General features: G+C 34.2%; 1 pseudogene; it reads left to right on the top strand.

Moving 5' to 3' along the window:
• The first annotated feature begins 889 nt into the window (after positions 1–889).
• Positions 890–10,267, top strand: LOC140055681 (phosphoribosylformylglycinamidine synthase-like; annotated as a pseudogene).
• The last annotated feature ends 652 nt before the right edge of the window (positions 10,268–10,919 follow it).

The raw sequence follows: 10,919 nt of genomic DNA, 5'->3' as shown, positions 1-10,919 counted from the left end.
TTTTAAATTCTTTTTCCCATAAATTGTCTCCCTATATAGTTCTAGTTGTGTTCTAATCAATAATAATTGTTTTGAAGGAGGTTTGCGCAGCTTTTGTTGTTGTTTGCGCAGTTTAGCAATACCCAAAAAGTTTGTATCTAAACCTAATCTATACTGTAAACAAAATGGCATTAGCACAATCTCAAGTAACACGTTTGATGTGCTTGGTGATACCGTACAACAACCACCATCTAACCTTGCCACATCGACTCTGAAGCTACGCGAATTACAGATCACTCTAGTACTCAAGCTCTACAAAGTCTAAATTGGATGAACTTAGATGAAATATTATATGTAAATGAAGCTATTGTTATGTTTAAGATTATGAACAACCTTGCACCTCCATATTTAATAAAAATAAATTCAATATCAAAAACAATTACTATAATATTAGAACTAAGGCAAATTTAATAGTACCAAAACCAAAAACGTAGCTTATCATATAGAGGTGCCAAGGTTAGGAATGAGCTAAATGAAGATATTAAAAATGTGAACAGTGTCTCTCTTTTTAAGAAACTGTTAACTGCTAATTTCATGTAGCTTTATTTAAATGTAGTGTATTATTTAATTTTATAGTTAGTAAGTGTACCCTTGGTTCATTTTATTTCATTGTAATTGTTTTTTTGTTTTTTTATCTCTTTTGATAGTAATTAAGGTCTTTTTACATTTATTTTTGTTGGTGTTTTCCTTTAAACACGGTCTTACTGAAAAACAACTTTCAGTTGAAGTTAAGTATCCGTGATTAAATAAAGCTTATTATTATTATTATTATAAGTCATATACTTTATAGTTATACTTTTTTAGTGTAAACATCAATAATAATAAATAATAATATATAAAATAATATAGATCTAATATTTAATAATTTATTTTTTTAAAGAATATGACTATCATTACTCGGTTTTATAAAAGTCCGGCATTACTCCCAGGGGCTTCAAATGTTTTGTGGAAGAAATTAGCAAAGCAGTTGGAAAATTCTAAATTGCAAGATTTAAAAACGGAAATTTGTTTTAATGTGGAAGTAAACGGAGGTAGGTACTCTTCCTTTCTAATTTAAATTTTAATAAATTGTTTTGCCAAACTAATATTATTTTGAAAATGTCAATTAAACTGTGTATTATTTTCATAGATTGACTCAGTGGTGAAGAACAGAAGAAAATACAATGGATCTTAGGTACCCCTTTTGAAGAATTTAGTCTGCTGACCAAGTCAATCATAGTTGAAGATGATCAAGAACCTGATGGACTTCTGATTGAAATTGGGCCTAGGTCAGAAAATGTTTTTTAATTAACAAATTACCCTTCTTGTCTAGTCGTACAGTGTTAGTGTCGGTTTCAGTTGAGAATAAGTATTAATAAATAATACTGTATGTTTTGTTATTCGGTAGGTAATATCTGAAAAAGTAAAAGTCATAATTTTTGTTGTTCAATAAGGTAATAGGCATAAATTAAGAAAGGTGGGCATAAACATGCATGGCAGAATATGTTGACTGTATATTTAATATCATGGACATTACATTACACTATCTACTGTATATGATATAATAAGTTTAATTTTTATACACACAGGTTGAACTTCTCTACGGCCTGGTCAACAAATGCCGTCTCAATCTGCCAATCGGCTGGAATCAACCATGTGACTCGTATTGAGCGTTCTATTCGCTATCTTATAAACGTAGCCGACGATCATGGCATTGCTGCGTCTATCAGCCCCGAGGAAGAGAAGCTACTGGTAGCCGTACTTCACGATCGTATGACGGAATGTCGCTACCACGAACCAATCAGCAGCTTTGAAATTAAAGCTAAACCAGAAGAAGTCTTTGAAATTGATGTTATAGGTGAAGGAAAAGTTGCTCTGGAAAAGGCAAACAAAGAATTAGGTGATTGTAGTACTCTCAATCATGTTTCCCAAGTATAGATGATCTTTGAACTGTGTTAAACTCCTGTGTTTTTTAATTCTATTTCAGTTTTTTCTATTATTAACTTAACTTTAAAATTAATATAGGTAACTTTGTGTTGATACTGTATATCATTATATTATGATTAAAGTCCCATTTCCTACGTTTTTAGATCTAATTATAGGTCACAAACTACATTTAATGTAAAAATAAATATGTATGCGATAACTTTTTCGTCTTTAAAACTGTTAAAAATTTGAAAAATAAGTTGATTCTAATCATTTAGAGACTTTCTATAAATCATAACATGCATTGTGCATGTGTATTGTTTCTTTCTTTTTATCATAATTTACCATAAAACAGAAAAGACAAGGCAAAAATTGTAGGGAATAGGTCTTTAACATTACATTTAGCTTAACATCCAACATGATTTCATATTCTTTTAAGTGTGTTCTAGTAACCAGTTAATATTACAGTACAGTAATTATTTAATCGGTCTGTGGATACATTGTTCATTTAAGAATTCATTGTTATTGAATTTATAAACCAAAGCTTATCATGACCAATAAATGGTTGATGAAGATTTCTATTATTAATATTGCATTATAAACATTTTGTATTATTCTTTACTGCAGGACTTGCCTTTGATACGTGGGACATAGACTTTTACACCAACATGTTTATTGAAAAGGTTAAACGGAATCCAACAAGTGTTGAACTCTTTGACTTGGCTCAGTCTAACAGGTACAAAGCACTTTAGTTTTAGTCGCATGAAGTTTTACCATCTGTGAATGATGGTCATGAATATTTATTTACATTCTTTACTGTCTTGTAAAAGTAATATCTTTATTTAATACAAACCTAAATTATTGAAAATACAGTATTGCAATGCTGTGAGTATATCAGTGATTGGATAGAGATATAAATAGAATATGCTAAATAGCTAAATCAAAATGAGGTAAAAATAAAGTAAATGAAGTAAAACAGTCAAAAAGAACAAAGATACCATCTGCCTCAATATATAACTGAAAAAAAAAACAGGTGAAAAACAATTGTGGCATTGTCTATTTGCCTTCTAGCCTAAAATAATGTAAAATAGTATTTGTAACCATGGATAATCCTAAGACATAGACCATTCTTTACTTAAATTCTTTTCATCTATGCAACATTTCTCAGCTTTCATTACTGTATTTAGAAATTCCTGAAAATATTCCTACAAATGGTTTTTTCTTGCTTTCTGTCTTCTTTCTAGTGAGCATAGTCGTCATTGGTTTTTTAAGGGTAAGATGGTAATCGATGGAGAAGAAAAAGATCATTCTTTATTCAAGATGGTGATGTCAACGCAAGCTACCAGCAATGATAACAACGTCATTAAATTCTCGGATAACAGCAGGTATCTTAACATTTTACGTGGCTTTTATATTTATATCCATATTTTCCGAATCGAATCACGATATAGTTCACTGGAATGGTGTCTATGACTCTTGTATAAATCTTGTTGTGCTGGACAGAATTAGGCATTATACCTGAAATTATTAGTTCTAGAGGGTGTCATGAAATAGCCCATAAAATACTACAGGCATAATTTCCATCGTAAATGATATTTATTCACATTTTGTTGAACCACAAAGTATTGCCTAAAGCTCTGTCTACACTATCAACTTTTATGTAAAAAAATGTGATGTGCCCATATATGGATATGATGATGTCATATCACTACCATATTTGGGGACAGACAGAGCTTTAAATGTTGTCTGTTTTTTCTCACTTTGATGACTTTACTTGATTTTCAGTGCAATCAAAGGCCATAAGGTCAAAGTTCTCAAACCAGCCAATCCCGGGTCAGCAAGTGTGATGGAGGAATCTGAACCACTCAGGCATATCATCTTCACAGCAGAGACCCATAACTTTCCAACTGGGGTTGCACCTTTCCCAGGGGCTACAACTGGTACTGGGGGTAGAATACGTGATGTTCAGGCTGCAGGGAAGGGGGCACATGTAGTGGCTGGCACTGCAGGCTACTGTTTTGGAAATTTGAACATTCCAGGTAAATTATATAAATCTAAAAATTAGATTTTGTAGTCCTTATGAAAATTGATGTCAGACTTTACTCGCTCAAAAATCAAAATAAATACAAATATAACAGAAAATAAAACATAACAAATATACAAATATAAAGGATAAACCTTATCAAAGATTTGCAAAGTAACAACAATTAAAAGATATTCATTTACTGGCACTTATATGTATAAATAGAGTATGGGATGAAAGATATTAAGTAACGCATGCAGTGAACAGGCATAATTGCTTGCTTAATTACATAATTTTGCTTTTTATAAATGTTATATATTCAGTGTAATTAATTATTTATTATCATTGATTGAACATTTGTTTAAACAGGGTATGACCTTCCATGGGAGGACAAAAATATGGTTTATCCTAGCAACATGGCGCCTGCTCTGTCGGTTGCTGTAAAGGCCAGCAATGGTGCATCTGACTACGGCAACAAGTTTGGTGAACCCGTTCTAACCGGTTTCTCTCGTTCATTTGGCATGATGCTTTCTGAGAGCGACAGAAGAGAGTGGGTCAAGCCCATTATGTTCAGCGGGGGTATTGGGATGCTTGAGAGTATGCATGCGACTAAAGACGAAGCAGAAAAAGGTTTGTTAAACAAACTAAATACAACACCATAAAAAATACTGTACAATTCTTATTATTGTTGTCTCCACATAGATATTATATGTCTGTCATATAAAATAAGATTATAGTAACCTGATAAAATATTTTGTTTTTATTTCTCCATTGAAAACTAATTATTGACTGATCAATAATTGTTTACCATGCAGGAATGAAAATTGTAAAACTTGGTGGACCAATCTATCGCATCGGAGTCGGTGGGGGCGCTGCATCTTCCATTCAAGTTCAAGGTGACAATACAGAAAAACTGGACTTCGAAGCCGTGCAGCGCGGTGATGCGGAGATGGAACAGAAACTAAACCGAGTTATAAGGGCGTGCATTGAGATGGTTGATACAAACCCTATATGTAGTATACATGATCAAGGAGCTGGAGGCAATGGTGAGTTTGCATGCAATGTGCTTATTTTTATTATTTTACTAAGTACAGTAGCACCCCTCATTTGGGACATCCCTATTAAGGGGACACTTTGTCAGACAAATGTACTTATTTTTATGTCAAACTATGGCTAACATCTGACCAATTAAATCATTTTTTTGTGTACAGGTAATGTTTTAAAGGAGATATGTGAACCTGCAGGTGCTCTAATAAAAGCTAAGGAATTCCAACTAGGTGATCCAACCATCAACACCTTAGAACTATGGGGTGCAGAATACCAGGAGTCCAATGCCATACTAATACGATCTGAGGATCAAGAAAAACTTCTAGATATTTGTGACAGAGAGAAATGTCCAGCTGTTTTTGTTGGTGACATTACAGGTGATGGGAAGGTAATATTTGGATGATTTTTTTTACCTACTTTATTCTAAATTTTTTTAGTGGAGCTGTTGCTTGGTGGTTTAACATGCTTGCCTTCCAATTCCAAGGTCAAGGGTTGTAACTCACGACTCTTTCAACTTCACTCCCTAAGCCTGAAATAAAACTTAGTTTATAAGCACGATCAACTATAAAATATTTTATCCATCCTGTAATTGGCAAGTTTGTGCTTACTGTGGGATAAGTATGAAAAAACACGTTTAAATACTACAGTGTTACTAATTTTGAAGAATGCCTTTTCATGCACAGATAGAGTGCATAAGAGTTTTGCAATACAAAAATATTTTGTTTTGTTTCAGATTCGTCTTGAGGTGGAAAAGAAAGTGGAAGCTGGTAAGGGTGATGCAGAACCTCCAAGCATAAAAAGAACAGCACTTACTTATCCAGTTGATCTCCAACTTGAATGGGTTCTTGGGAAGATGCCGCAAAAGGTATGATGGAGACTTGATAGTAGAGTAGTGTCGGTAATAAGTTTGAACCATACCATGAATGCATCAGTGGTGTAATGGTAGGATGTCTGCATATCAAGCAGAAGATTCCAGGTTCAAATCTCAGCTGAGGTCACTTTTTCTCAATCTCACAGATTTCATCATAAATAACCATTGAAAATAATTATGTGTTATAATAATAGTGTCTCTTTCTGTCTGTAAAATTATATAGAATTATATTTTTTTTTCTCTCAGGTTTTCAAGTATGATCGATGTAAACCAAAACTTAAGCAGTTAACACTACCTGATGGGTTGACTGTCCGATGTGCACTCGACCGTGTTCTGCGTCTACCTTCAGTAGCCAGTAAAAGATTTTTGACTAATAAGGTAAAGATCTGTTTATCTTTAATATTGCATAATTTATTTGTGTGAAGGAATATGGAAAGTGTATAACCAGGATATATTGTTTCTGTTAGGTTGATCGTGCTGTCACGGGCCTGATAGCCCAGCAGCAATGTGTAGGCCCCCTGCACACACCACTCGCTGATGTTGCTGTTATCGCACTCTCCCACTTTGAAACTGTAGGCTCAGCTACAGCCATTGGAGAGCAGCCTATTAAAGGGTTAGTCGATCCTGGCTGTGGTGCCAGGATGTCTGTAGGAGAAGCCCTTACCAATCTTGTGTTTGCTAGGGTCTCCGATCTTAAAGATGTCAAATGTAGCGGTAACTGGATGTGGCCAGCGAAGCTTCCTGGTGAGGGTGCTGCATTGTATGATGCATGCGAGGTGATGGGCAAGTTGGGTGTTGCTGTGGATGGTGGGAAGGACTCTTTGAGTATGGCTGCCAGGATAGGCTCTGAAACGATCAAAGCTCCAGGTTAGACATTTCATGCTTGTTAATAACTAGTATAGTGTCTGATGTACAATCTTGTGAATTATTTTAATAAGTTAAGCTTGAATACACTAATACACTTTTTTTTCCCATTTACTTACTAATAATGAAATATCAATTACAATTTTTTAGGTGCATTGGTTGTGTCTGTGTATGTGGCATGCCCAGATATTACTGCAACTGTGACCCCTGACCTTAAATGTCCAGACAGTAAAGGTAAAGTGAATATAACATTGCACATTTTGTTAGGTACAATTAAATTAACTACCTAAACAAACAAAAAATATAATATATTTATAAACAAGACTTTACATATTCTATTTCAGGGACTTTGCTCTGGGTTTCATTTGGTAAAAGGCATAACCGGTTAGGTGGTAGTGCTCTCGCTCAGTGCTATAATCAACTCGGACAATCCTCGCCTGATCTCGATGAACCGGAAACGTTTGTAAGGGCTTTCAACACAACGCAAAATCTTATCAAAGGTAGTCATTTTCATAGACTTATTAATTAGACGTTTACAATAAATTCATTTACTTGTAGTTATAATATAAAGCGCTGTCTACACTATGAAACTAGTTTGACAAAAAAATGTGATGCGCCTAAATAGGCTAGTGAAATGCCCAAAAATGGTAGTGATATGATATCATGTCCATATATGGGCATATCACATCACATAAAGTTTGATAGTGTAGACAGAGCTTTAGAGATATGAATTCAACTTTGTCTTTTGTATCCTTTTGTGGATAGAAAAATATCAGCTGGTCATGATATTAGTGATGGCGGTATTGTAACAACATTATTAGAAATGGCGTTTTCTGGGAATTGTGGTATTGACGTCAAACTTTCCGAACCTGATGGTAAGCATTATGCTATCTCTATAAATGCCTCGAATGGATCTGTAAAGTGTCATTTTAATCTTTCATATGGTTCCAGAACCTCTGGTAAGCAATAATACATTGTAAGACTTTATATATTTATTTTCAGTAACTGCAATTGATATTCTGTTTGCTGAAGAAGTAGGGCTGGTGTTAGAAGTAACAGCTAATGCTAGTGAGGACATTTGTAGACAGTTCAGTGACAATAATGTCCCTTGTTCTCTAATTGGTCACTCTAGTGGATCAGGTCAAGGGTCAATGGTAAGTTTTTTTTTTTTTAAATGGAAGCAATATTTGAACATTTATTTACGATCATTTATCATTTATGATGGTTTTTAGAATGAATCTGAATATTTTACATGTAAATTATAGGTTGTCATCTCGGTAAATGAGAAAGAAGTCTTGAATGAAAAGATGACTGTTCTTAGAGACGTGTGGGAAGAGACTAGTTTTCAACTGGAAAAACTACAAGCAAATCCAGAGTGTGTTGAAGTGGAGCAACGCAATTTAGCAAATAGAACAGCACCACCATTTAAATTAACCTTTGACCCCGTTGCAACAAATTTGAATTCTGTTAAAAAGGGATGCTCTAAAGGTTAGAACCAATTTTGGAATATTGATTATCTTGTTCTGAATTTTAATTTGTTAAAGTAATACGAGTTAAATTTGGCTCATTAGTTACCATATACATAATCATAATTGGCCTTCCATAGATGGAATGAAACCAAAGGTTGCTGTGATCCGTGAGGAAGGCAGTAATGGAGATCGAGAGATGAGTTCAACACTACACATGGCTGGCTTTGAAACATGGGACGTCAATATGCAAGATTTAGCTTGCGGGAAAGTCACCCTCGATCAATTCCGTGGAGTAGTTTTTGTTGGTGGCTTCAGTTTTGCAGACGTTTGTGGTTCTGCAAAAGGTATATTTTTCTGATTGCACTTTTTGTAGCATAGCAAAAATACATGCTGGAGCAGTAACCAAGTATTATACTAGTATTAGACAGATAGTAACCTAAATAAATATTTATTCTAGTTTATTTAAATAATGTTTATTAATCATTTTAGGTTGGGCAGCAACTATTTTGTTCAACCCAGCTGTGCGTGCTCAGTTTGATGCATTTAGAGCAAGGAAAGACACTTTCTCACTGGGTGTATGCAATGGCTGCCAACTAATGGGCCTGCTAGGCTGGGTTGCTCCAGATGTCACCAAGGAGCTTACTACAGGTAAGGTATCATGAGGTATATTTAGTAAGTAGTTTAGTGGTAGTAGGACACCGGTGTAAAGCAGGTAATGCCTCTTTGACAAATAAAAAGAAAATATGAACTACTTTTTGATATCCATTTGTTGACAGACTGTTTATTATGAATTATTTGTTATTGTCTTTTAGACGCAGCATCAGCTCAGCAAGGAGTCCATCTTGCTCATAATCTTTCCGAGCGTTTTGAGTCTCGTTTTGTTGCTGTAAAGATTAATGAAAGCCCTGCTTTAATGCTGAAAGGAATGGAAGGCTCTGTGCTTGGTGTCTGGACACAGCATGGAGAAGGTTAGATATTGATACCTCTTGATAATGATGGATGCTTAGTACAAACTTATATTTTAATTTAACTAAAAATGTTATTAAATTTACTCAACTCAAATTGTTTCTCTCTAGGGCACATGAAGTTTTCTAACAAAGAAACAAAAGACACAGTTCTGTCTGAAAATCTTGCACCAGTGCGCTTTGTCGATGACAAAGGAGAAGTGACAACTGAATACCCGTTGAACCCCAATGGCTCACCCAATGGCGTAGCGGCAATTTGCTCCGCAGATGGCCGTCATCTGGCGATCATGCCTCATCCAGAGCGTACAACTTTGACGTGGCAATGGCCATGGATGCCGCAAGATTGGCGGGAGACATTACAAGCGTCACCGTGGATGAAAATGTTCCAAAATGCTTGTTCATGGTGCTTGGAGACGTCAGAGGCAGATAGATAATAATATTGCTTATACATGGGATATATTTAAAAAAAATAATATCTTGATGGTGGTGCTTCAGAGGCAGATACTATTGCTTTATGCATGAAAATGGGATATAGTTATATACTGTATAAATGTGTTCCTCTTCTCAACAATATTATTTATTGAGGCTTAATTTCAGCAATATATATTTTTTTTCTCTTTTGTGGGGGCAACCCACTTTTATTGCAATGATAAACAACAATATGGTGAAGGTTACAGTATATATGTCTGTCTATCTATCTATTTATCAATGAATATTTAAGTGATATTACACAGACAGAGGAAGATTATGTAAAATATTTTGAAATTGTGTTGAAGTCTAGATAAAACAAACATGTATACAGAGAAAATTTATATTACAGAGCTAAAACGATATAAAGATTGATATTCAGTATTAAAAAGAGATTCGATATAATATAAATAAATATGATAAAATGGTATATTGCATTATAAGATTATGTTTTGTTTGGATACTTTTATAAAATTGTATAGTTTTACATTTTGAACATAATATTGCTTTTATTAATTAAATTTTTTTAAATAGTTCTATCTTAAATAAATTCCAAGTGATAATCCGTTTGCTTGTTTTATAAATAATGCAAGATTTGTAAATACTAAATGTAAATAAAGAGATGAGTTCATTAACAAGCGTGTTCTGAGTTCCTATAATTATGTCTTACCATTCGGGGAAACCTGACCGTAATGTTTCATTAGTCGGAATGCATTTAACGATCAGTTTACGGAACTTCCTCAAATCTGATTGAATGCTGTTACAGGTGTACAACATATGTTTTTCACTTTCTATTTCTATACAACACTTTTCGCAACAATCACTTTTATTAAGATTCCACTTCTTTAAGTTTTTTCACGCTGCTGCTCTAGCCCGCTACGTCATACGAGATAACTCATTCATTAGATGAAATCAAGCAGCAGTATAATACTACACTTTGACATTTTTGTTAAAATGGAAACTCGACTATAATTTATAGGTATTGAATCCAAAAAACGGCTGGGAAAAGAGTCTAATAACAAATCCCAAAGCATTTCTGGTATTTATGAGTCCCATGATATTACATGGGTACTATAATTCACTGTCAGATAATCATTGAATTATTATCAAAACAGTCCATTGAAGTTTTTGTTTGTAATAGGATACTCTAAGTATCTAGGCTTGATGAAGTGACCCCCCAGACTTGACCTTACCAATAAAAATAAGCAAGCAGCGTTTTTTGTAAGAAATATTCTTGTCTTGTCTAAACTCTTTCCTCCACTCTTCTA

The sequence above is a fragment of the Antedon mediterranea genome, chromosome 7 (genome assembly GCF_964355755.1).
Source record: "Antedon mediterranea chromosome 7, ecAntMedi1.1, whole genome shotgun sequence".
NCBI lineage: Eukaryota > Metazoa > Echinodermata > Crinoidea > Comatulida > Antedonidae > Antedon > Antedon mediterranea.
The sequence above is the reverse complement of the archived record's forward strand: the minus strand, read 5'-3'. Positions and strand labels throughout refer to the sequence as shown.